This window comes from Capra hircus, chromosome 18 (assembly GCF_001704415.2).
Source record: "Capra hircus breed San Clemente chromosome 18, ASM170441v1, whole genome shotgun sequence".
NCBI lineage: Eukaryota > Metazoa > Chordata > Mammalia > Artiodactyla > Bovidae > Capra > Capra hircus.
Genome location: NC_030825.1, coordinates 41,936,796 through 41,964,042, shown reverse-complemented (window position 1 = coordinate 41,964,042; position 27,247 = coordinate 41,936,796). Strand labels below are relative to the sequence as shown.

Sequence of the window (27,247 nt, the reverse complement as noted above, 5' to 3'; positions counted from 1 at the left end):
GGGATTCTCCAAGCAAAAATACTAAAGTAGGGGAGCCATTCCCTTCTCCAGGGCATCTTGCCAACCTAGGAGTCGAACCCAGGTCTCCTGCACAGGCAGATTCTTTACCATCTGAGCCACCAGGGAAGCCCTAACCCATCCCTTGAATAGCCAGCAAATGCTAAGGAGATGTAGAAAAAGGCCGTGGGGATAGTATGTTGGACACCTGTGTGTTCCTGCCTACATGCTGCTTTCTCAACATATCAGAGGAAAAGTCCATACCTTAATAAATGCAAAAACCCAAACCTTTACCTAAGACCATTTGCATCTACCATAACCTATCTTGTCAAGATCTACAATGAATCCTTTCATAATTATCTAGTTACTGAAGCGAAAACTTCCTAAGTGTTTCAAACCACATTATAAATGGTTTCTGATTGGCCTTCAGCCACGCAGATCTGGGGCCTCATATAGAATTATGCCCATCCTGGCTTCCCTGGTGGCTCAGACGGTAAAGCGTCTGCCTGCAATGCAGGAGACCTGGGCTTGATCCCTGGGTCAGGAAGATCCCCTGGAGAAGGAAATGGTAACCCACCCCAGTACTCTTGCCTGGAAAATTTCATAGATGGAGGAACCTGGTAGGCTACAGTCATAGGCTCACAAAGAGTTGCACACAACTGACCCACTTCACTGATTCCTGACACCCAAGGTTCCCAGAGAGGACCCTATGATCAGGAGGTCCCAGCTGCCCACTGACAAGGTGCTGCTGACCTAGGGGGACAGTGGAGGGTAGACGGGCCCCAAATGTTCATCAGGAGAGGCCATTAACCAAAGCACTGGGTTACATGATGGGCAGATCATGTGTGCCGTGAAGACTTCCCCAAAATTCAGAGACAGCAAAAAAAAATTAAGTTGTGTTTTCAAGTATTTGACACTTAATACCTGCCCCCTCTTAAAGAAAAAAAAGTCATAAAATAGTCATGGCTGCAAAACCGAAACTAACTCTGTCCCCTCATTTACTATGTACTTTAGTACCTTTTGAATAATACCAGGGAGACTGTACCGAGGAGAGAAAACAGTCATTTTGGTGTCTAGGGAATCAAGTGGCACTACCTGGCCCGATTTCCATGCATTACTCTTCCTCCCAGATGCCAAATCTCAAAGACTCCTCTAAGTAGAAACAGCACTCCTCTCTTCACGCCCAGCCCTAGCAAAGCCCTGCTCTGTTCACTGGCCAAATCAATCAGCTCCACCAGCCACTTTCCCAAGACTCTTCCAGAATGGACTTCCAGCAAAGGCGGTAAGCACTCCTTAGCAAAATATATGGAAGTACTTCAGAGACAGATGCCAGAGAGACATGCCCGAACACCCCCAAAGTCACACCAGCACCTCTCCTTGTGGCTCAGTGCCCCAGAGCTCAGCTCAGATGTATCACAACAACGTGACACACCTTTAAATCACCATTAACGCATATGTTCTTTGCAGATGAAACACAGACCTCAGCATCACCAAGAGGGGACAAGGACAGGGTCTTTGAAGGAAGCCTGAGCAAGAAAGCCCTTTTTAAAAGTGCATTTTCATCTTTCTTTTTTACAGTGATCTTCTGCCATGGTGGAATGTAAACACCACAGGAATAGACAGAATCGTGAATTAAGGATTTGGACTCCTTGCTTTAGAAGTAATCTTCAAAGAATGCACATCCCAAACATCAGAGTCGCACAACAAGGCTCCGAGCTGCTTGTGACTGCCTGGAAAACGCACAGGTCACACCTATTATTACCAGTTGGGTCCTGAATTGCTTTTAAAAATCAATAGAAAACATGTTCTTACATCTCATCTACTTGGCAAGAGGGCAGATTCAGAAACTGCTTGTCTTTGCCCAGAGAAGAAACCATTTAAAGAATGTCCCCCAAAACGTTCCCAGCAGCAGGCATAAATAAGAACTAAGTTTTCAGTGATCGCTCTGCTTCATGTTTCCCCAGGAAAAGGCATTGCAGATTGGTGGCTTTGTGAACTGCTCACCTGGCCTTCTTTCACTCCCCAAGAAGGCACAGGGCAGCTGGTGCTGTTCTCCAGAGCACCCAGCAGCTCCCTCTCTGTTCCTCTGACCAAATCTAAGTAATCATAGCCATGAAATACACAGCACAGTGGAAAGAGAGGTTGTGCAGGCAGAGATGGGGAATTTCCACCAGGGTGCAGCCGCTTGCTACAAGCAAGGGTTTTGTTAAGTCACCTGGACCTCTGAGCTCCAGGCTCCTTGTTAGGAAAGTCAGACAGTGAACCTACCTCACAGGACTACTGACGATTCAGTGAGAAAAGACATGTGAGGTGACCTGTAAAGTGTGCCACAGTGGAGCAGAGCAGCATCCTTCCCCTTCCCTCTGCCCCCACCTCAAGTATTGGTATTAGCATTTATAGCTGAAATGCAACATTCATTTCCAACCATTTAGAAGCACAGTGCTAGGCACTGAATCAGTGTTTGCTGAAGAGTTAAAGGGACAGAGTATTTGAGCCATACAGCTCATCTTCTTCAAAACTCAAGCAAGGGTATCCCCCAAACCCAAAGGCAAAACCCGTGAAATAAGTTGAATGTGTTTTTGTGAGTGCAGGACCCAGAGCACTCTTTAAGATTGAATCTGTATGAAAAGCACAAAAGTCAAATGCTGAGTAGTATATTAATTATGCACGATCAAAGATCTAGGAGAGGTTAAACCCAGATTTGGCAGCAAATTGAGTTCTTTTGTTTGATATGAAATCTGCACATGGTGATGATTTGTCCTTCCTGCTTAATGTCACCAAACTTCTGGAGAGGGCGCAAAAAAAAGACAAAAGAAATAGACATCCATCTATTCAAGTGTCTTCCTTGTTAAAGGACAAAATCTAATAGTCCTCAGAAGAAATGACTTCTCAGAACCATTGCTGGCCAAGGTCAAAAGTCAAATGTACCTAGAGCAGCATTAATAACATCTTGTCCCGCTTGCTCAATTAGGGAGTTATGAAGAGTATTTCTAACACACATGGAGTTGGTGTTTAATACAATGAAAGCTTCGAAGTCTCTTTCCAAGCATATACGCTCACTGCAACTAGACCTTTCAAGAACATCTCCCCAGTTTCACCATATAGAAATCTGAGAATTTACTAGCCATTGGTAGGTTTTCTGTTTTGTTGTTATTTTTGCTTTGTTTTGTTTGAAGCTATACAGTCTTAAAATCAAAGATGAGGCTGTTGATAAATTGTGACAATTCCCTTGTCATCCTCTACTATTTTTTATCTGGTTTGAATTCAAACCAGATTCTGCCACCATGCTCCATGTGGCTCTCGTATGAATAGGCCAGGTCAGTATTGCCTAGTTTTGATGTGTGGGATGCCAGAAAAAGTCTTAATTAGTTGAGGTCAAATAAAAGATTTGTGGTACTTCTATTGCCCAGAGTGGAGCTTTCTGATGCTGTCACCTGAACCACAAAGTGACAGGTTCTCAGGAGGGTAAGTCTCTGGAATTACTTCTGGGATTGTGGCCAGGAATACTCTCTAATTCTGAAAAATTCTGCAAAGTTAGGACAAACTGGAGAAAACCAAGTAGACAACAATAAATAAGGTTTGCTAATGTTTAACCACTTCTCCAAATTCGTTTCATACACTATCCCAGCAGAACTGGAAACAGCCACTGGACCAACTGGGTATCCTCGGATGTCAGTTCAGTTCAGTTCAGCAGCTCAGTTGTGTATGTCTCTTTGCAACCCCATGGATTGCACCACACCAGGCCTCCCTGTCCATCACCAACTCCCGGCGTTTGCTCAAACTCATGTCCATTGAGTCAGTGATGCCATCCACCCATCTCATCTTCTATTGTCCCCTTCTCCTCCTGCCTTCAATCATTCCCAGCATCAGGGTCTTTTATAATGAGACATTTCTTTGCATCAGGTGGCCAAAGTATTGGAGCTTCAGCATCAGTCCTTCCAATGAATATTCAGGGCTGATTTCCTTTAGGATTGACTGGTTGGATCTCCTTGCAGTCCAAGGGACTCTCAAGAGTCTTCTCCAACACCACAGTTCAAAAGCATCAATTCTTCGGCATTCAGCTTTCTTTACAGTACAACCCTCACATCCATACATGACTACTAGAAAAACCATAGCTTTGACTAGACAGAACTTTGTCGGCAAAGTAACGTCTCTGCTTTTTAATATACTATCTAGGTTGGTCATAGCTCTTCTTCCAAGGAGCAAGTGTCTTTTAATTTCATGGCTGCACCTTGGGCATCAGCACCACCTACAAAACTGGACTGTCAGGGTGGTACCCAGGAATACAATTGTTTAACAAGTCTCCCAAGCTATTCTTTTATCTGCCTAAGTTTGAGAGCAATTCGATAGGTACACCTTCCTCATTTTACAGATAGGAAAACAGATCCAGTGGGGATAATAAATTGCCTAAGTGACTAACCAAGCAAGGGCCCGGACCCAGATTTGCACCTCCACTCAAAGTTTGACTCTGAATTGTATACGAAAATTTGCCATGAGGGCACACAGTGGGTCCCCATGAACACATAAATATGTGTTTTGCATTCAAACAATCAAATAGCTGAAACACAGCAGCTGAACAGGATGCTGATGACTAGGAGGCTGCAAGGAAGAGAGACTGGAAGGCAGTCATGAGTTAAGTCCAAACCAGAATTCAATGAAAAGCCATGTTCCACCTAGCCCTCTGCTAAATAACAGGGTCAGGGCTTCCCTGGTGGCTCAGAGGGTCTAGAATCTGCCTGTAATGGAAGAGACCTGGGTTTGATCTGTGGGTCAGGAAGATCCCCTGGAGCAAGAGAAGGGCTACCCACTCCAGTATTCTTGCCTAGAGAATTCCACGGACAGAGGAGCCTGGTGAGCTACAGTCCATGGGGTCACATAGAGTCGGACACAACTGAGTGACTAACACTTTCACTTTTCACTCTCAACAACAGGTCATCACCAAGAAGCACACCACCAAGGGATTCCTTATTCCACCTGATCGTGGAACCCATTCTCCCTTTTTTTTAAAAATATTTATTTATGGCTGTGTTGGGTCTCCGTTGCAGCACCCTGGCTTCTGTCTAGTTGCGGACGTGACACACTAGCTGCTCTGCAGCATATGGGATCTTAGTTCCCAGACCAGGGATCGAACCCACATCCCCTGAATTGGAAGGTGGATTCTTAACCACTGGACCACCAGGGACATCCCCATGGAACCCACTCTCAATGAAACCTTCACTACCCAAAAAGTTTTGGCCAAGAGTAATTGTGGTCTCAAGCCACCCTTGTAGAGTGGGGCCCTTTAAGTAATTAGCAAACTTTTTAACTCACTGAAGTGAAAAAAGAAAAAGACTAGACAGCAAATAGTTTTTAGCCCAAGAGACCTATAAAATCACAAACAAGTCGCTGGGGAATTATTCTTAATCGTTTCAAAAGACACCTGTGTTCCTAATTCTTTATTAGGGTTTTATTATTTCCATCTCCCATTCCAAACCCCTCCCACAGGTGCCAGACACCCTGTGGGGTGAGGGTGGGGGACGGTTAGTGGCTGGCAAGTCACTGACACAGCAAGGGAAGAAAAAGAAAATTCTGTCCTCAAAGAGTTCACATCTAGTAGAGGAGAAAAGACGTGTATGTAGCTCACACAGTAAAGCAAATAATAGGGGTCAAAAGGAGGAATTTTACACAGAGGAAGAATTCTGTGGGACAAACAGGTGGAAATGAAGACTCGTGGGACCATCATTCCCAGATCCACCCCATCTTGTCTTTTTCTGTGGAATTCTCAGTTGTGGTTGACTTGTTGGGAGGAGGAAGACGCGTATCTCCAGCACTTTCAGAAAACAGGCTCTGCAAGTTGTGCGAGCGTCACGAAACTCCCCAAGATGGCAGTCACATGGGCAACAGGATGTGACATAGGTTTGAAGTCCTCTCTCCCCTTCTGCAATCACGCGCTGTGATTCGAGTGTCTCGTTGAAGCCAGTGGGGAGGCTCCACCTCACTCATCAGTCGGATGAGCGCCTCACCAATCAGGGAGTCAAGACGGCATCTTCTGCAGGCCCCACGGCTCCTCTGCCCAGGGTCCCCCATCAAGTGCTGCCAAAGACGAGAATGTAGAGCCACTAACAACTTTATCCGTGTTAATCAGGGCCCCACGCAGCTGCTCTCAGCAGCGACAAAGACCCCGATGAGGGCTCTCCGTGCCCCACGTACTGATGTCAAAGGAGAGGCTGTCGGGGGGAGACTGCATGGCCCACCTCGAACATGGTGTCACAGGCAGGGAGATGGCTTGAGACAGGAGGCCTCCGTAGCCACGACCCAAACCAGAAGAAAGCCCCTCATCCGAGCAGTGCCCCACAAGGGGCAGAAACTTGGCAATAACACTAATATTCCATCTAGAGACAACCACCCTTCTGAATCGCCATGATGGTGCCCTCTCAGTAGCCTGGAGAAAGATGCAGCTGCAGCCCCAACTCTAAAGAGAAACAAAGGGAGCACCAGGGGATGACTCGACGTTGTTCTCAAAGGTCAGGGTACACTCCCAAACACATTTTTTTTTTCCTTTAGGAAAGTAGCCTTCTTTCAAAAAATATTGGTCAATTGGCCACCTTTGCAAGCTACTGTGCTAGGTGCTAGAAGGAAATTCATCAGAGAGCCTGCAGAGGCCCTGGCTTTGGGGAATCTAGTTTTAGTGGAGGGAGTAAGACAGAAGATAAGCTAACACTCGATGAATCCAGAAAGATAAATCCCATGAAGAAAACAAAATAGGGTAATGAGCTGGGGGGTAACCAATGCGGCGGAGAGGAAGACGGCGGTCAGGAAAAGCCTCTTGGAAGAGGTGGCCTATGGTAGACCTGAGGGATAAGCAGAAGCGGCCAGGTGAAGGTGTGGACAAGAGTGTTCCAGGCAGAGAAAACAGCCATGCCAAAGACCTCGAGTGTGATCAAGCCTGCCACATCCAGGGAACTGAGAGGGGGCCAGGGTCAGAGCCTAGCGAATGATGGGGAGCCAAGGGGAGACAGGGATAGCAAGGTGCCTGGTTATACCACGATGGCTCCATTCATCAACTCAAGCTTGTCAAAGCCCTCCTCAAATGGATTTTTGCCTCCTAGCCAGCACAGCAGCCTCAATTTCAGCTCCAGCCTGTTTTAAATCGTTTAATGTTCTTTATGGGCATTTCCCAAACGGAAAGAAACACCTGTCTCTTCAAAAAACAAAAACCTCTGGGCAACCCCAAAGCCAGATGGGCACTGCCCCCTTTACAACTGCTCAGGTGGGTCCCATCTCTGCCTCTTCTGGCCAGGTGCTGGTCAAGGCGTTAATTAGTCAGATGCCCCCTAGAGGGAGAAGAGTCCGGAGGACACGAACACTTAGGGGGCAGTGAGTGAAGAGTTCTCTCTCCATGCAGCTGCCTGGAAGCCTTTGTCCACACAGAGGAAAGGTGAGGCTGTTGTGGACAGACATCTGAGTTTTGAAATTCTTCTGTAATTACGACTTTAGTTAAGAAAATGCACATGAGTTCACAGGATGATAAATATTAGCATGCTTCTCCAAGTTCAAGCGAGTTGTCAATAAGACAATTAAAGCAGCATCAATAGTATGCACCGTGTGTTATTATCTGCTATTCTAAATCCCAGGCTTTTGTGATCTCAGGAAAACAAAGGAGGACAGGCAGTGGTGATACAAATACTTTTGCACAAGTGAAAGATGTAATTCTGCGTTAGTGTAACAGCACGGACAGGGAGGGGTGTGTGCAGGATGCAGCATTCTTAAATACTGTATGGAGTAAGGAAGAATGGACTAGGTGGAAAGGACCGTTACAATGGAAAATTAGCAAGCCTGTGTCTAAGGTGGATCAATCACTTATATCACGTGGCCCCAGTCAATAGGAGCCTGAATAAGTGCTAGCATTGACCTTAATCAACTGACAATCGGTACTCAGAAATCAGAAATGCTGGATTCTTCTGAAGGAAGAGGAAGCTAAGTGAAACTTCGGGTGAAATTAATAAACATGAATGAGCATGCCCTTTGAAAAAGAGAGAGAGAATGTGTGTGTGTGTGTGTGTGTGTGTGTGTGTGTGTGTGTGTGTGTGTGTGTGGTGGGGGTATTCCCTGGCAGTCCAGTGGGTTAGGACTTCACACTTCCACTGCAGGGGCCCATGGCAAAAAAAAAAAAGAGAGAGAGAGAGAGTGTGGGTGAAGAAAATAAAACAGGACAATATTACCTACACAAATATATACATATAGACTCATACAGATATGCATACACATATATTCATTTATATGAAAAACCATATAGTATTGTGCTGAATTGGAATTTGGAATGAACTATCTCTTGAATGCAAATTACATGGCAAAACTTTTTCATTGTTCCCTAAGACAAAAACCTACACAATGCAGTCTCTATACATCTGCAGAATCAAAAATCATTTTCCTCCAAAAATAACTTGCAAAGCATTAAATGTACTGGAATGAGAGTAGACATTAAAACTACTATTTGTTGACACTTTGTGATTCAGGATTGAAGAGAGAAGTTTTCTCCAAATTAATGAGGCACACATAATAGAGCGGTGTCAAAATATTGATTTTATTTTATCCTACCTATTGTTGGTACTCTTCTATTAAGTTGGAGAAAATATAATTTTTTCATTAGAGTTATCATTTGTCATTATTAACTTATTTGCTATTTATTATGGAAAAGAAATCTTGTGTCACTTTTCAAGATTAATATAGAACAATCACATGGGAAGTCGTGATAGAGACCAAAATAAAATACCAAATGCTTCCCAGACAATTTTTACTATACTGAAATGTTTCTTAAGAGGAAAAGGAAGAACTGTTAGTTCAAATTTCATGAAATATATACAAATTTAGATTTATATTTATATACGGATAAACTATTATTCCAACTAAAGCTCAGAAATTAAAATGATTGTATTCATGCTGATATAACTTACTTTATAAGAATCAAGTTGATGAGTGGACAATATCTAACATATACTCACAGATCTGAACAGATAAAATGAGGGAATACTGCTTACCAAGGTCTGTTCCTTTATTCTAAAGAATTATTTTTTATAGTGCCCTTAAATGTTTTTTCTCTTAATTCATCACAGATTTTTGCTAAGGAAGGGGAAATATCTAAGCAAGTTTTCTGAAAGTGTAATAAAAGTCATGCATTTGTTTCCATAATTTTTCTTTTGAGTCATTTACATTTTAATATTTTACATCGAAGTTGCAATGATATGAAATACAATATATATGCAGGATGATTTGGAATGTTTACAGTTTTTTAATGAAATTTACTTAACCATTTAAAACCAAATGAAGAGAAAAAAAGTTCAGTATCCAAAGAGCCAGGACATACTTCATTTTCCACTAAAAAATTAAACTAAATTAAATTTAAAAGTTACTAGAGTAATCACGTAAGTAATGAATCAAAACAGCCAGGCACATAAATGTGTACTTTCAAGTTCTATAGCATAAAGTCTTCTTTGGACTTACAGGTGATATAAACAAGTATCTGGCTTTCCTGCCAAGCTGTCCCTTTCCTGAAAGGGGAACGAGTTCATGACCCCCAGAAATTTCTGGGTGGTGAGAACCTCCTCAAAACTCCCAAGACATCTTAATCAAGCACAGACTTGAGTGTCCCCATGGAGGCAGAGGCCCCATGGTGGCACTGCCCATCATTTCCCCCGGTGTTCTGCACACTGCCTGACACGGTGCACACTCAGGAACAAGAGGTGGGAAGGGAGGACGCGTGTAGCCACTATGGCTGTGCACAGGAGAGACAGGGTGACTCTGAGATGCTGGTGCATACTTGAGCTTTACCCTCTCTCCTCTGAGACTAAATAAACAAGTCTAACCAAGCTAAGTACAGCAGAACTGAGGAGTCAAGGGGACACCCGTAGAGTTAGGATTTGGGCAGAGGGGAGCCAGGCATCACAGAAGCACTTCTGAATCTCGGTAGACCCTAAAATCTGAGCGAGCTTACATGATTTTTATCTTTGCAGCTAACTTTATATTCACTATGTGCCTGGCATAGAGTAGATGTTCAGTGGATATTTGTGGAATGAATGAATCACACTGGGAGAAGAAGGGATGGATGGAAGGAGGGAAGGGTCACTTGGAAGGAAAATATTGACTTTGGACGGCAGAGAAGGCCACAGCCGCCAGCAGACACCCTCCAACAGAAGTGCCCTCAACAGGTCATGCTCACAGCAGACTGAGGGAGCAGCCTCTGCTAGACAGCATCTCCTCGGTGCAAAGAAAGACAACTGTAATGTCCATGGGGAGCAGTCCACAATCAGCTCCAACCACCCTGGCCTTCTTTCTTCTCACCACTGAGGTCCTCCCAGCCTCGGGACTTTTGCACATGCTATTCCCTTGACTGGGAGTTTTCCCTACCCGTTGCTTTCCTGGCTCCTTCTCACCTTTAGACCCACCAAGAACAGCACTGACCAACTCGTTGAAGAGGGGCTTCACCATAGCCCTCTGTCCTCTTCCTTCAGAATCTTCATGATCAAAGTGGGCATGACAAACATTATGTCTCTTATGACTCTCTAGAGCTGCAGGACTCCTGGATATTGGGTCCACTGCTGTGTGCTTAGCATCTACACAGTGAATATCTATAGGACGGATAATTCCAAGAGGATGAACTGCAGAGCACGGCGACACTGCCCCGAGCGGGGCAAAGGAAAGAGTGCGACAGGAAAGCAGCCCTCACCGCTTGCCAAGGGCTCTGCTCCATGGCAGCCTACTCCAGCTGAAGAAGAGGTTCATAAAGTTCAGAAGCCTCGACTCTCCAATGGTTCTGTTCTAGAGAATGCCATCTCCAGAGAAGGTCCAGACCAGCTATCCAGAGCCCCAGTCCAAGGGTCACACACAGCCACACTCACAGGCACAAGTCCATGCAGAGAAAGCCCAGCAACGCCATCTACCAGCTACATGACCTTGGGCAAGTCATACAACATGGATATAACTCCTTTCTCCACCAAAAGGCAGTGTTCTAAGAACTAAACTAAACAATATCTTGCACTTTAAAGCCCAAGGTCATCTGTGTAATAAGCACTCAATAAATGCTAGGTGTTTATCTACAAGACCTGATCGTGGTTTCAAATTTCCTACAAGAAGATGGGATCTTGTTTCTCAATATAATGTTCCTAGGTACTTTCCAAGGATGACTGGAATGTTGATTTTGTCATAGATTTGGTATCCCCCCAAGTGAGGAAAAGCCACCCAGAATTCCACCCTTTCCCCTGCAGGAAAAAGTAAAGGAGTTATAGTCAACTCCCTACCTCTCTCTTGGGTAACTCATCTTGAATGCAATGGCCACAAGTTCAACTCATTAATTTTATACTTCATGCACAAGCACTTGGGTCCCTTGAAATCAGCAAATGATTGTGTGTAAGTATGCAAATCAGGTGAATTTCATGTGTGCTGTGTGTGTGAGTGTGTGTGTGTGTGTGTGTGTGTGTGTATTTCAGAACCTGGAACCTAAAGCATCATCTTCACTGCCTACACTTGTACTTTGGTCTTGGTATAACACCCTCAAAAGTGATTCTGCTCTCCTTCACACCACTAATCTGCCTAGGACACAGAATACATTTAATACACATTTTTTTTAAAGATTGAATGAATGAATGAAGAATGAATGAATGACAGCAGTGCCTCCTTGGGGCCTCTGGCTTGGATCCAGGGCAAAGATAGAGTAAGGCGCATAATGTTCCTACTAAGATTACCACAACCAGGGTGCAGTATGGTGTGGTATGGTGTGGTGTGGGGTGTGTGTGTGTGTGTGTGTGTGTGTGTGTGTGTGTGTGGTTTGGGAACACAGTGCTAACACTTGATGAATTGGAATGAGCATATTTGTTTAGTGAAGACTTAAACCCTACCCCCACTCCATAACCTTCCATAAACTCAGCTGACCCTTTAAAATGCTTCTTCTGAAATGTATAGGAAATCAATCAGCTGATACTTATTGATTCCCAGATAAATAACTCCAAAGACCAGTCAGGGAAACAAAAGAGGAATGACACCTCACTAGGCTTTGCAAATGATTGATGGCTATTGTTTGGGGTAGGGTTTTCATTCCTAAAATATTTAACAAAATGTACCCTACAAGTAATAGTATTAGCTGGCCATTTGTAGAATAGCTGGTCTCTGGGCTCATTAATTTATCATTTTCTCTTTTAATCCTGAAGACTCAGTTAGGGAAGAAAAAATATTCCAATTCTACTGATGAGAAAACTGAGGCTTAAAGACAGAAAATGCCCTGCTCTCAAAGATCTTGAAAGGAATGGTGCTGGGTATCAAGCCTGGTCCCATTTGACTGGTCCTGAGCTCTTTATTACTGTGTTACACTGCTTAAAAACAAAAACAAAAATGTTTCTAGCTCTTCCTCATTTACAAACTCGATGTTTCCAGCTCAGTGAAATAAGCATCTTAATCATGCAATGAAAGAGGGAACACCCCTAAAAAGTAAATAACGCAAAAAACTAACTTATAGATATTGATATATCAAGCAAAACATGTACTGTGTAACCATTGAAAAAAATTTAATTAGCAAATAAACTGCACACAAAGAATTCCCCCGTAGTTGTTCCTTCTGGAGCAATGATACAGAAAGTTGGAAGGAACATGAAGTTTCTTTGTGTTAATCTAAGGGTTAACAGTTGGGTGATGATAGAAATTAATAAAACGAGGGGCCCCTGCACTGCTCCCCAGTGCAGCAATGATTTAATTCACTTGCCTTCAAGATGGAGATGGGCAAACACAAATATCAGTCCACTTAAGCACAAATTGTTGTATTAGAATTTTACCTTGAATTCTGTTCAGCCCAGGTTCCTAAAGAAAAAAAGTCCTTGGTCCCCAGCCTCCCCAGGCTGCCTAACCCCTTTGCTCAACCTCCACAGGAGGCCAACCTCTAGCAGAAGAGAGTCAAAGAGACAGATTCTAACTCGAAAAGCCTGTCCCAAGGAACGAAGCAGCTGGAAACCACTCCTTCTTTAGATCAATAAACAAATTATTTTATTGAAGCTGGTATGTGGAGATCACACACAAGAATTACAAGAATTTTATCAGAACAATATTATCATGCAAAGGGAGAGAAAGTTTTCTGAACAGCAGACCCCAGTTGTCCCCATGATCCACACATGGGCCTGGTATTTGTCACCTGAGCAGCCAGGCTCCTAATTCAGGCAGAGCCAGCAGTCCCTAAGAAAACGTCTCACAACGGATCTAGCTCCTGTCAACCTTTTGAGACAGGAGGGAAATGTGAGGATCAAGTTGCTGGTATCACTGAGATAAAAGGGCAGTGTGTCAAAACGCAGCCAGTTCTTCCGGGAGGGTTTTGAAAATGGTACGTACTCTAATAATCTGCAATATATTACTTGACCTCACCAGACAGTCATTGCTAAAGAATAAACATGCCAGAGGCACGGAACACACATCCCCCCCCAAAAGACAAGCATATCGCCACTGGTTACATCACAGAAGCATTGTCACGGGAAATGCCAATCAGATGACCAGATCCTGGATGAGCCCCTCATTTGTCACGCACTTAGAAAGCCACTGTGTCTTCCTTGGGGTGGCAGCAGTTATTAAAGGGGAAACTGCCACCTTATGGGCTTAATCAATACATTTTCAGATGATGCAAATGTTCATATCAGCGTGTCTGTACTTCTTCTGCCTCTAAAATATGCTAGAGGAGAATTTTAAATAAGACTAAAATTCAAACGGTCCCCCACCAGACTTCAAGGAAAGCTTTTTTAATATAGTTTCAGAAATTCGTGTGCAAAGGGTGAAAACAGCTGAAAAGGAGGAAATGGGGGTGCGGTGGAGGCTGGGAAGAGGGGAGAATGAAACAAAACAAAAAGCACACAGAAAATAGATATTAAGTTGTCAAATCAATGAGCTCAGAAAAGAACTGCAGACAGGGTGTCTGGCATTTTGCTTAAGAAATGGTGCTTCCAAAGTCCAGGAGAGTTCCTGGTGGAGTGGGGCTTCGGATGGCTCAGAGCGGCCCGAGGACTCAGGAGACCTCGTGGCAGTGGGGACCAGCGCAGAGGCCGGCCTCACCATCGAAGAGGTTCTGGCTGCACAGATTAAATCCTTTAATGTCGGCATGTGGCAGCCTTTCCCTCTCCCACATTCCCGCACCGCACTTTCCCACCTTTTGAACTCTTCTTGGGCTCTCGGAGCAGAATTGCCACCCACCAGAGCTGACCCTCTTTCAGGTGGAAAATGTTTGTGAATAAAGTTTCTCAGATGCTGCAGGAATCCTGCACCGATTTTAACTGCCAGATCCAGCCATGTTTCACCAGTGAGATGCTCTCTGCTCGGTACAGATTTAAGGCTGCTGAAATAGCCACTTGGCATCAATAGATTACAACCCCCAGACTGCGAGCACTGGCCGAGGATGCAAAATAATTAAAGCACTTTAGCTATAATTTTGATAAGATTTCCCACCCCCTTCAATAGGCTTCATAGAAATGACAGCCTTTCTGTAATAATTTGGAAGGCTTTGCTTGACTTGACTTTAATAGATTTTAATAAAGAATTTAAAAAATTTTAAAGAACAAGAAAAATTTTGTGCCACTTTCTTCTTTAGCCAATAAGAAATGTGTTTCCAGATATTTTGAAAGATAAAATTAAATAATCAAGCTATTCAAGAAATTAAATTCCATATATAATATCTATGTGGTCTGTGATCTGTTTGCTTCTCTATAGTTGATACAGTTTAGCTGATACAGTTTCCAAATATTTTCTCCCTCTTGAAAACAAATTTACAACAATGCATATGTTCTCCAAGTAGCAAGTTCTGGTTTACATTTTTAACTTCCAAGAGAAAGGCGAGTTACTATGACAGGGAAGGATGATTGCACTCACAGTCCTGAGTACTGAGGACTGAGTACAGGGAGGCAGGGGTGCAGACAAGGTCAGCAGTGTGAGACCCAGAGCTAATGAGGCTGGCTTTGAACCCTGGCTTGTAGCTGCAACAAGTGGCCACACCTCTCAGTCTGCCCACTGGTGAAATCGAGCCAAGGGATGCCCTTCACTCTATTGTCAAAAGGTCTCCATAAGACTACATATCCAAGGTGCAGAGTGCAGGATCTGGCGTAAGGCAGGCACCCAAGAGCAGCCACTGCTGGTGGCTATGTTCTGGCCACCTCTGCACACCTACAGAGAGGCCCCAGACCCTGCCTCCTCAGGTGCCTAGAAACTACAGGCATAAATGTTCCCTGAGAGCCCTACAATCTAGCCCTTCCACGAACCAAAATCTCATCCAAATCTATAGGAATTATTTTGAAACCTCAGACATGCAAGTGAGAACGTCATTGTAATTAAGGCCGAACGAGCATTTCTGTGATTAATCTCAACTTTAGAGGCTCTGTGGATTAACTTTCACAACCTAAATAGGGTTACTTCATCCTGCCTATGTGTACAGGTGAATGTGTGTTTGATAACAACCAACAAAGGCTAAAAGATAGTGAAGGGGCTGAGCTGAAGGACTAGCAGAGACAGAGAGAACAGGGTAGGGCAGAGCACAAGAGACAAGCCCACCTCAGTAATCAAAGCTAAACACAGTTCAGGTGATCAAAGCCTTGATAGAAAACTTTCAGGTTAATGTCAGCTCAAGCCTACGGTGATCATTTTTCCTGTGTCAAAATGGCACTTAATTTTCTCATTGTAAAGCTACCGAGTAAGAATAGGTAGGTAGAGGAGGGGGACCCTACAAACTAATTTTCCTTCTTGCATCTCTTAATGTATCTGCATAACCTTCCTGCCACTACCACCCAGAGGCCCCACTTGGAGATCTGTGTCCCTTAGAAGGGGCTGCTGGCTCTGTGCAGATGGGCTTGTTGGGTCAATGATGGAATTCCAGGGGTTCTGTGGTGAATGTGCCCTCAGAAAGGGCAGCTGGCTGTGGGTCGAGGGAGGTGCTCTGGGCAGGAGTGGGGTTGGGTGTGACAACTCCAGAGGCAGGTTGGATGGGTTCTAATCCTGGATCCTCCACTCCCCTCTCTCAGTGTCTGAGGTTCCCCTCCTGAAATTTGGGACAAATAGAGCACCTGCTCATAGAGAGGCTGTAAGGATTAGACAAGGTGAGCGCTTAGAACCCATGACTGCCATGTAGCGAAAGCACAGAAATAAGCCACTGTCATCACCCTGCCAGCAGGATGCCCAGCCTCAAATCAGAGTCTGAGAACTGTCACCTTATACTTCTTGGTTTGCCTGTCACAGTCAGGGAGCCCAGAAACACAGCTCTCACTGGCAGGGCCATTTTCGGGGTGTAACTGACATAAAAACAGAGTCGAGCCCCAGATACCCTCCACCCCGGTATTCCTCTACTGTGGACTGACATTCCCCTTCTTCTCAGACCCCTCCCCCCCCCCCGTTCTGCCCCTGCGTGGTACAGGCCCTGGTATCCCAGGGCACTGGGACACATGTGTCTCCCCACCAGGCTGTGCACTCCTTGAGGGTCGACTTCCCTGTGCACCTTGAGACACCCAGGATGGGGCCTGGCACATAAAAGCTTGTGGGAAGTGAACCTGATTTTCCCCCAGGGGAATGTATGCAGATGTCTGGAGACATGCTTGATTGTCACAACTGGGGAGAGCTACTGGCGTCTAGTGGGTAGATCAGGAATGCTGCTCAACATCCTATAAAACACAGGACAGACTCTACAAGTGGGCAACATCCTTAGTGTCACACTTGAGAAACCCTGGTCTAGAGAAACAATGTTCAGGCCGGCCGGGCAAGTCCCACCAAAGGCCTCACCTGGATCTGGTCTCTTATGGCAGATAAACCTGACCTCTAGCATGCTCAGAGGCTGTGAAAAGTCAAGCGCTCAATGCCCTCTGTCAGAGAAGGCAATGGCACCCCACTCCAGTACTCTTGCCTGGAAAATCCCATGGACGGAGGAGCCTGGGGGGCTACAGTCCATGGGGTCGCTAAGAGTCGGACACGACTAAAGCGACTCAGCAGCAGCAGCAGCAATGCCCTCTGTAGCAGCAAAAACTCCAAGATAAGAGAAACCAAAGGTCTACGATGGTTTTTTAAAGTGAAAGTTGCACGGGTAACATTCTCTAGCAGCCAAGAGAGCCCACGAAAACCAGCCCTGCTCTCTGCACAATGATGTAGGAAAGGGGGCCAGCATTCTTTAGGGTCCGTCTTCTGATCATACATGTCCCCCTCCACTTTGTGCTTCCTTCAGCTCTTTTAGCCCCGATGCTTCCACTGTGCACAGACACTGATAAACTCACTCATCTACCCTGGGTAATACACTGTGAATACATAGGAAATCATCTCATAACAGGTGTTTCTAGCACGAACACCCTCTCCAGCACGCGTGCACACACACACACACACACACCAGCATCACCACAACTGAGATCCTGGTGGGCCAACTCCCTGGCTTAGCTCGGTTTGATTGCACATAGGACTCTCTAACTTAGCTTGGCTCTTACCCTTTATGGCATTCAATGCCACCAAGGGTGGCCCAGACAGCCCAGACCTGAGCAAGCAACCCTCTCCTTAACAAAAGGCCTCTCTCTCAACAACTCCCAAACAGGTACCACAAGACCAGGTGAAATACACAATGAGCCACGCCAGTCAGACCCTCCACCCCCACCTTGTCTGGGACATCTTTCCCTCCAGTGTCCTGCTGTCCTGCAATGGCATGTCCTAGAGGGGGCGGCCAGTGTGTACGACAGGCATGGTTCCACTGAGCTACTCAGTTCACAAGCCCCTACTAGCAGATGTGAGTCTCTCCCATGTCAGTGAACTTGCATCTTGCTTTTAGACTCCAAACTCCAACCTTCACAGTCTGGGAGATAGCATCAGGTCACCTGACCGCCGGCAGCCTTCCAGCCCAAATCTATCTCACCTAGAGACAGGGTGAAGCAGGGCTGAGCACTCTCATCTGCTCAGGGTCCTGGCAGAGGTTTGTAGGGGACTCCCAACCTCAGCATGGACAAAAGCTGACCTACAAAAAGCTCACTTGTTTTTAAACTTGCGTCAAGTCTCACTTTAAATAATGCTGAGAACAAAATGCAAGCTGATATTTCAGCTTACTTAAAAGGCTTATTAAAAACACTAAATCCAAAGACGTTAAAAAGCTATAATTGTCCTCATTCAAACTGGAAAAATAAATCTATTTGCTTTCTTCTTTTATGATCCTCTTCTTTAAAAAAAATAAGTTCATCTATATTCTCATGAGCATCATTGCTGTCTTTTTTTCCCCCTTCCATTCAAGGCACTTTAAAAACACCTGTGCCATTCACAGCCAACTTCTGAGCAAAAGGCAACCACATTTGGGAAAGGCTGTTTTACTCAGATTCCCTTATGCCAGAGATAAGTGTCTCTTGCTCAGAAAGGTGAAGTTCAGAGTTCATCTGAACAGGCTCTTGGATTTTATAGGTCTGATCTGGTGGAAATTTCTTTGGTTACCTAAGGCAGAGTAGACAACCTAATCTGTCAGCTTTTTGGAGCTCAGCAGGCAGTGAATGATTCTACATCTCAGCACTGCCTTCAGTACCCAATGGGCAGCTGTGGTTAGTAGGGCTGCACATCCTGGCCACCTCCCTGTCCTCTCTCATAATGGGGGTTACTGGCCTCCGGCTTGGACCAGAGCAGCGTGACTGTCTCTTCTTATTCTGCCCTATGTCTTCCGTGAAGACAGCCCCAGCCAGCAGTTAACTTGCTGAGTTGTGAGATCTCAAGCTTGCTCAGAAGTTAAGCACTCCAGGCACAGAACAAGATGGGTTTTCAGAGCAGTGGTCCAAGAGAATGCAAATTTATTGAAAGCACTTTCTCCAGGTTTTCCATAATTACCATTTATGTCTCCAGGAACTGTTTCCCCGAACCCAGTTTAGGGTGAAAGCATTTTAGAGACTTTCTCTGCAGATGACATATGAGGTACTAACCTTTTTTCATATGCCCAGATGTTAAGTTCATTTTCATCACATTTATGCAAATTTCATTTGAACAGTAAATCAAAAGAAATCTTAAATCATTGTACACTATTTAAAAATCCACACTAAATCTGGTTTACTTGCAGTGATATTAACATAAAGTCACAGTTAAGGGACTGAAGGTAGGAAGCAGATGTCACAATCTCCTCTTCTATGCAATGGCCCCAGAGAGACCTGGGGTCCTAGGCATCCGTGATCAAAAAAATGTCTCTGCCTGGTCACAACCCAAATCAAGTGTTACCAGCTTAAGGGTATTCTGTAGATTGAAGCCTTCTAAAAGTTTCCCAAACTTTAGGAAAACAGGGGTCCCTCAATCTAAGGGCCTGTCATCCTTGTTAGTGTCTGGATTCAAGCACTACAAAGTTCAAGTCAGGGTCCCAGTAGTGAGACTTCTGGCAGCTCACTTCTTCCTCGGTGGGGGGAAAAGTTAATTCCTAGGGCTCTGCGGGCCTGCATTTGTCAAAGCGCTGGACGGCAGTGCTATCATTACCAAGCAAATCAGCCAGGCGGTTAATGGTGGAATCAGGAGACATTTGCACTCCGCTATCAGAATGACATCATAACTAAAGCAGCCTTCAGCCAGAAGCCTTAGGCTCTCCCCAAGCAGAGGCCGGAGGGTTGCCCGCTGTGCCCCTGCGTCTCCCCAGGCCAAAGCTGAGTCGCCTGCCCCTTCCCGTCAGGCTGGTGGGCCGAGCTGCCAGCAAATTCCCTACCAAACAGAAACTAGGGTCACAGTTTTCTCCCAAGAAAATCTACTTTTCCCCAGGTTCTGAACACTGTAAATAAATAATACACTATTGTGTTTTTAACAAAATTTGAGATATTATAAAATCACTTATCTGGACAGGTCAACGGCTGCTATTTTATGAATGTAGCTACATTTTGGCTATAGAATTTATGGCATTTCCAACAGAATTGTCAGTCTGTCGGTGACTCTGTCTTTAGTAAAGAAGCCCTGCACACTCTCCTTCGAGCACTAGAAATAAATGATGCTAGAGAAATTGGAGTCGGGGGGAGGGAAGGAGCTAAGGGAGAAACCCTTCTTGCTCTTGTTGTGCTTGCTTTCCTCTTTTTAAAGCACAGCCGATCACACACACACACACACACACACACACACACACACACACACAGAGCCAGAGACACAAACCTTAGAATAATGGGGGAGGCATTTGGCGACGAGCTGCAGACGCGGCGCGGCGCGACTAGCAGCCGGCCCGGCTAGCTCTGGCTCGCAGCTCTACGCTCCACCGCGGCGGGGACCGACTACCCGCCCGGACCCGAGATGTCCAACTCCACCGCGTCCCAATGATCGCCTCCCGATTCTCGCTACAGGTACACGCCTGGCCCAAACACCTCACCTGACCCGAAAACTCGGGAGACAGAGGGGGGAAAAGTTGTGCAAGCTGCTAGCCGGGAGCGCCGGAGTCGGCGGCTGCAGTCCTCCCACCAGCGAGCAGCCCTCCGCCGAGGCCCGCCGGCGGCGCACGGCACCGGGGCACCTCGCTCGCCTGCTTTGCGCGCTAACCTCGGGGCGCACCGAGGCCACGGCAGGGCACTTACTTGGCACTTGCTTTTGAGCGTGCAGGTCGTCGCAGTTTTCACTCGGGTTTTCAAACAAGTTTCAGGGAGGGAGAATGAGGGGAAAGGAAAAAAAGGAAAAAAAAAAAAGATCCAATTATGCAAATAGGCTCCGGACTGGGAGGCGCGCGTCGAGTCTGACGCCGCTACTGTACGAGTTCTCGGAGCAGCCCCGGGCCGGGCAGATTTATGGGGGCGCGTCACGGCTACGCCAGGTCCCGCCGCCGGAGCATCTCGAAGTTAATTAAAGCGGTAATGTCCACTTTCTCGGCGACCCTCCGTGCGCGGGTTTACTGTTTCACCGTCCAACCCGACCCGGGCGGGGGCGGGGACGCTCTCCCCGAGCCTCTCTTCCTTCCCTCTTCTTGCTCCCCCTCTTTTTCCTCTTTCGTCTCTTTAAGTCGCCTGCCTTCCACTCAGTGAACAATGAACAAAGATGTGAGTGATGGGAAAAGATCGCCCCCTCCCAACCCCAGCAGTGAGCAAAGCCGGTCTCAAAGTAAAAATCCAGTTGCTAATATCAAACTGGAAAAGAAAACAGTGCGTTCCCAGTCTAACCTCCCCCCCCTCCACACACACACACACACACACACACACACACACACGCACGCACGCACGCTCACCCCACCCCAAGTTCACCTAAGCCCTGGTTGGGGGCGGGGGCGCAAGGCCAGGGCTCCAGGGGCTGCCCAACGCGCCCGGGACACCGGGGACAACGGACACTGGCGGTGGAGAGCGCTCGGGCCCAGCCTGCTTCTCGCGCCCCTCCCCGCCTGTCCTCCCCGCAACCCCCTCCCTGAGTCTACACCGGCCAGCCGGGCCCCGCGGCCCGCTCGGGCTGCCCGGCGGCCGGATGCGCTCAGCAAACGCGGCCCCTGTCGGTTTTCTGCTAAACTGCACAGCGGCGGCGGCTGCCGGGAGAAGGCGCAGGAGCAGCCGAGGCCGGCACCGCGCGCGCACTCACCCCGCCCGGCCCACTGCCCCTACCAGCGACCGGCCGGCCGCTCGCTCCCACCCGCACGCACTCTTGCGCGCCCACCAGCGCCCGCGGGCTCCCCGACCCGCAGGCCAGGACGCCGCGCAGCCGCCGTATTTTCTGGTAAAGTGAAAACGAAGGCGGCTGACAAATCACGTCTCCTGTGAGGCACTCGTTAGACATAACAATATCCGGCAAACAAAACCCAGCCGTGGCTGCGACCGGCGCGCGGGGCTGGGACCCCGCCCTGCCCCTCCTCGCCCCCGCTCTCTGCTCAGGCCTGCGCGGTCCCCAGCCCACCCCCAATCGATCGTCCGACCTTCCACCTAACTCGGGGGTTGTGTGCACGTTCGCCGAGAGGCGGACATAGGAACGTTCACAATATAGAAGTGGGAAAAGGAGGGGAGACAACTTTCCACCTGTCCCCAAAGAAAGCCCTGCAGGAGTTTTCTCAGAAGAGTGGGCTGAGGACAAATCTCTGCCCCCGAATCCCCTTTTCTTTCTTTTTCCTAACTTCCCAGCGCCTGCGTTTCCACCTTCCACTTCACACACATCCATCTATATACAGATATCTATATTTTAAATTATTTGCAAAACTGCAACAGATGGGCGCGTCGAGATCTGGACACTTTCCTACTCATCATCAAAGAAAAGCTCCCCCCCCCCTTTTTTTTTTTTTTTTGCTTAAAATACATCCTGGTCCCGCCTACGACTGTTTTCCTCAATTCTTCATCTTCAAAAAATGTCTTGAAGCAAACAGAAAGGTTTATCAGCAAAGATCATTTTCCTCCCAGTCATACATCTGGCCTGGGGATTCCGTTCCCCCAAATTGCGCTCTTCCCAGACGCCCCCAACCCTCCGTCTCCACGCCTTCCTAAGCCCCCACGCCCGTACTCCCTCACTCTGATTGGCCTCATTTCTCCAGCCCCAGGCTGGCCGGTTCAGATCCCTCCATAACCTGTTACTTATTTATTTCTTTATTTTCATCTTTGGCCCCAGGATTGGCCCCCCGGGCCTGGGATAGGCTGGGGCAGGTGCTGCCGTCACTACCTGCGCTGGAAGGCGCCACGGCCTTTCCTGGGGTCGCGAGTTCGGACCCTGCCACCCCGGCCCTACCGAGCCCCCGGCCTTGGCCTCGCCCGACTCCCCGGGTACAGGAGGCCAATGAAAACACAAAATGGCAGGTCTCCGCGGCCCTTGGCGCCCGCGAGTTTGACACACTGTAAGCATCGGCTAACTTTGATTAAAAAAAAAAATTACAAATTACCCTTTCTACCCCCCGGCGGCGGGGCCGGAATCCCGCAGCGAGCCGCGAAGGAAGAAAGGGAGCGAGGGGCGCACGATTCTCAGGCAAAGGAGAAAATGGGGAAAGTCACTTGAGCAGAAGTTTCCGCGGCCCCGGGCTCCCAGTCTCCACAGACTCCCCCCCCACCCCCCAGACCCTTTTGAAAGTTTCCCGGGGCCGAGAGCGGCTGGCGGGCCGCGCGCGGCTGGGGGGCGCGGGCTGGGCCCGGAGCGGGGCGCGGGGTCCCGCTGGCGCGCCCGGCGCGAGGCCCGGCGCCTCCTTTTCAAAGTAACGGTCCCGGGACCGCGGCGGGGGAGGCGGCGGCCCAGGCGCGGGTCCCGCTCGCCGCCGAAGTTCTCTAGCGCCCTTCGATGCCCGGCCGCCGCCGCTTTCTCGGTTTCTTCCTCTTTTCCCCCCCCCGCTGACAGCTTCTCTCGCCAACGTCACAGCCACGGATATTTAATTAGACCATATTTTTTAATCGCGGTGGGGCGAGAAGGAACCCGGCGGCAGGCCTCGCGGAGATGGGGAGGGGGAGGGGACGGGGGGGCCGCGCCAAGAGTCCGAACTCACTTTGCCTCCGCCCGGACGCCGGGGCCACCCCCCCGCCGCGCCTCCCCGGGCCCCCACCCCCACCGCGCCGCGCCCCGAGACCCCCCCACCTTTGTTTTCCTTACCTTAAACACTGAAACGCGGGCGTCGGGAGCAAACTCGGGCACGTAAACGGAGCGTTGTAAAAGATTGTGTTCAATGAATAATGAAACATGTCCACATGATTGACTTGATCATTTTCCGGGGCTGAGGGGGGACGGGCGCCCTGCTCGCGCGCCTCGCTCGCCCACTCGGCAGAGCCCTGCGAACTGTTCCCAGCCCAGCCGGGGCAGGGCGGGCTCGATTTTCGTCTGCCTCTTTTCAGAATCGCCCCGTTCATTGATACTCATCACCCAGCCCCAGCAGACATCCCCATCCCCGGCTCGGCCTCCCCCTATCTGGTAGGTGAAATGCATTGTACCATTAAAAACGCTCTCCATTGTCGCCCTGGCATAATTCACAGCAACTAGATAGGTCTTGCGGCATTTAGCTTTGATGAGCCAGAGACTGAACCCTTGATATAATAATCTACAAAGAATGGTGTGTGATCGTCCATTTTTTCTCTCTGTCTAGCAACTAAGAAACCATTTAACACAGCGCAGCTTGCTTCTGACCTTGAGCTCATGTAAACACACTTATTAAAATCTATCTATTCTCCAAGAGCTACATTCTGATTGTCAGACTCGTTACTGAGACATATATCAGCCCCTTCGCTTGTCACTACTTTGCATTCCTGCCTTTGACTAAAGAATTTTTTATCCAGCCGAGAGGGAGAGAGAGATTGCCACGGAGGGTGAGAAGAGAGAGACGGAAAAGGGGAGAGGAAAAAGCGTAATTCTTACCTGCTCCTGAAACTATTTAAAGTCTGTTTCTTTTCTGGGGGAAAAAAAAAAAAAAAAAAACTCCCGGGTGAATCTCGGTGGACAGCGGGACGCGGAGAATCAGTCACAGCCCGGGCGTTTAAGGGAGTCATCAGCGATCAAATGACGTTGATCCGCGCTGTAACCTTGTGGCGTATTTAATGTAAATAAGGCAGTTATGTTGCCAATCGCCGCGATACAAACACGGAGAGGTCGTCAGCCTCGCCTCCCGCGCCTGCCATTAGAGGCGACTTTATTTACAGACACTATTTAGGAGATCATGATAATTCTAAAACAATACTAGTGCCAAATGATTATGAAAATATGATTTTAATTAATCACGTAGTAGGCAAGGAAATTAGCATACGGTAATTAAACTTCGAGAAAAACGTCACGCAGGTTCTCTGCCTTATGGGTCCAGAATAATCATCACGCGGTGGGCTCCAGGACTTAATTATCAAACAAAATAACTTTTTTAAGGCAACTTTGCAAATACTGGTCCTCAAGGCAAACGCTTTGGTAAATAGTATAAGGCGAGGTAACAAGGTAGAGATGTGAGTGATGCTTGAGGTTGGGTTTCTGTGAAGCAAGGAAGAGGGGGAAGAAGGGGGGAAAAAGCTGAATAATGCAATTATGGATTCTCTGTCCTAGAGTTGACAAAAGCTGGTGCCTCAAAAGCCTCTTTGTTATGGGATTATATAATGATCCTGGTGTCATTATGGGGAAAAAAAAGATTCAGTAATAATAATAAAAGAAGTATCCAGATACACCAATGAGGAGCTTGTTTTAAAGAAAAGGCTCGCATGTGACATGGGGGCATGTTAATAGCAGAAACACAGGATCCAAAAGAGTTGACAAAGAAGGAGAAAGGGAGGGAGAGAGAGGGGAAAAGAGAGAGAGAAGGAGGCGGGGGAGGAGAGAGAGACTGGAGAGAGGCCTGTGTTGTGCATGATTAAGAAATGATGGAGACTGATTGATTATTCAAAACGTCAAGCCACAGGGACACTTAAAACATTGATTCAGGTAAGACTTGTTCCAGCCTGCCCAGACTGAGTTTCCCTTAGTTGACTGGAGGGTTTAAACCAGGGCACCACAATACATAAAAAGCAAAAATACAGAAAAAGCACGACACAGCCTCCCCATCCGCAACCCCTTCCTAGAGGAGGGACCACTTAGCTGCAAATAACCTGTCCAACAGTGGGGTGAGATGAAGAAAACTCCACACTGGAAGACCAACCTGGCAATGGGCAAGAACTAGGATCTCAGGTAACAGGCAGAGACCCAGCCTCCCAGGGCACCTGGCCATTGCACCTCACTGCGGGTGATCCCCCCAGACAGGGGCTCTGTGGGTGGGCACCCAGCCTGGTCTGTGCTGCACCGCCCTTGGACTCTGCCTTGAGAACCCAGCACATCCTCCTCTCTCTCACTCTCTCTCTCCAGGACTTTGGGGACCAGGAGAATCGGAGTTCCCCCAAACAAGCTAGTCCTATGAGATTCTTGAAGTCCACTTATCTCTCATATCTCTGCAGTGGTGGTCTTTTATAAAATCCCCTGCCTACCCCAAAAAAGTTTAGGAATTCAATCTGCATTTTCCAATCTGATGTGTCTGAAATTCTCTTTGAACAAATTCCAAAATACAAGGGTTTTTTTTCCCTCTTGTATAGAAATTAGCATCGCAATCACATCAATGATATCACTATCTCTATGGGAATGATAGCTGGAGCAGTGGGGTGTTCTTTATTTCAATTCTTCTTGGATCAACTGATTATACTCTGTCGTCTTTTGAACCTGTTATTGTAAGTCAAGTGATTCTTTATAAGTGACAGCTCGGACAAAGAGGCGAGCAGGGCCGAGCAGGTCGAAAGGAAGTGGCCATATGGACTTGGAGAAAAGGCACTTTCTCCCCCCAAGAGAATGGGGGTGGCAGTCGCCTTTTAACCCTCGAGCCGCCAGCCCCGCCTGAGCCATGGGAAGCAGGGAGTCAGGCCGTGCATCCTGGCACCGTTCTGGGGCTCTCCGGGGGTGCCCAGCTCGGTGAGGTCCCGATCGTGGCCGCCAGATCCGGGGTGCCCCTTCCAGACCAGGAAGCCAGAGGTGCCCGCGGCCCTTAGAATCCGTGCATTTCTGGAGCACTGCGCTCCAGGCGGCCTATTGGATCTCAACTGGTGCGCAGGGAAGCCACCGAGGTTTGCAGCCCAACGGGCCAGAGCAGGCAGGGCAGAGATTGCCCACCACCCGGAGGCCGCCGCGCCGCACCTCCTGAGCCCCACGGAGGGTTCGAGCCGGTGCTCGCCGGCGCCCCCTGTCGGCGCCCGCGCTCTCTGCGTTTCTCGAGGACTCGGGCCGGCTGCCTTGGCCAAGCCCTGGCTGACTCAGGCAGACAGCGCTTGCTGCGGGCGCGCGTCAAGGTGAGGGTTGAGGGACTCTGGGCAATGGACGGAGGCCTGGAGTCCTCCAGAGGCCGGAACCTGAAGGCTACCTCCGTCCTACTAAAGCACAGTTCACTCATCGATTCTCCATACCCTATGTGTTTAGTGGCCACTTCCACAATCTGTGGGACTTCTTTTTATCTTGTTGGGGATTTTTCACCCTCCTTACCCTTCTTCCCTGGCTCTGGTCCTGCCCTGGCAAGCCTTTCGTCACTGACTCCCCGCCTCCTCCTCTCCAAACGCTGGAGTATTTCTCACTGCTCAGGGCCAGGGCTGGAATCCTGAGGCTCGACTTGAAGCAGAGATGCCCAGAGGCTCACCCAATGCCTGCGTCAGGGACTCCCGCACTCGCCATTCCTCACAGCACTCTGCAGAGACAACACTTCAACCACCCCTGCTCTGACCCGGGCTTGCCACTCCTGCAGTGTCTTCTTCAGGGAGGGTGTCAGCCTTTTGATTTCTTGAAACTGAGGAAAGTCATCAGGAGCCTGGCCTGGTGAGTTAGGTGGATAGTGGCTGGGGTTGAAATTGTGGTGGTGAGGTGAGTTCTCTTCTGACTCTCAGACCAGCTCAGAAGC

The 27,247-nt window shown here is 47.9% G+C and overlaps 1 protein-coding gene across 4 annotated transcripts in view; it reads right to left on the bottom strand.

Annotated features, from left to right (window-relative positions):
• The window catches only part of ZNF536 (zinc finger protein 536), a 452,519-nt gene extending 428,271 nt beyond the window's left edge, over positions 1 to 24,248 (bottom strand). For 3 of the 4 annotated variants that reach the window (XM_018062249.1, XM_018062251.1, XM_018062252.1), the window contains exon 1: positions 23,467 to 23,725. The gene's annotated coding sequence lies outside the window, so the exon portion shown is untranslated. Of the gene's footprint in view, positions 1 to 23,466; positions 23,726 to 24,222 lie in introns of those variants that run through there. The other variant, XM_018062250.1, reaches the window with a different exon arrangement.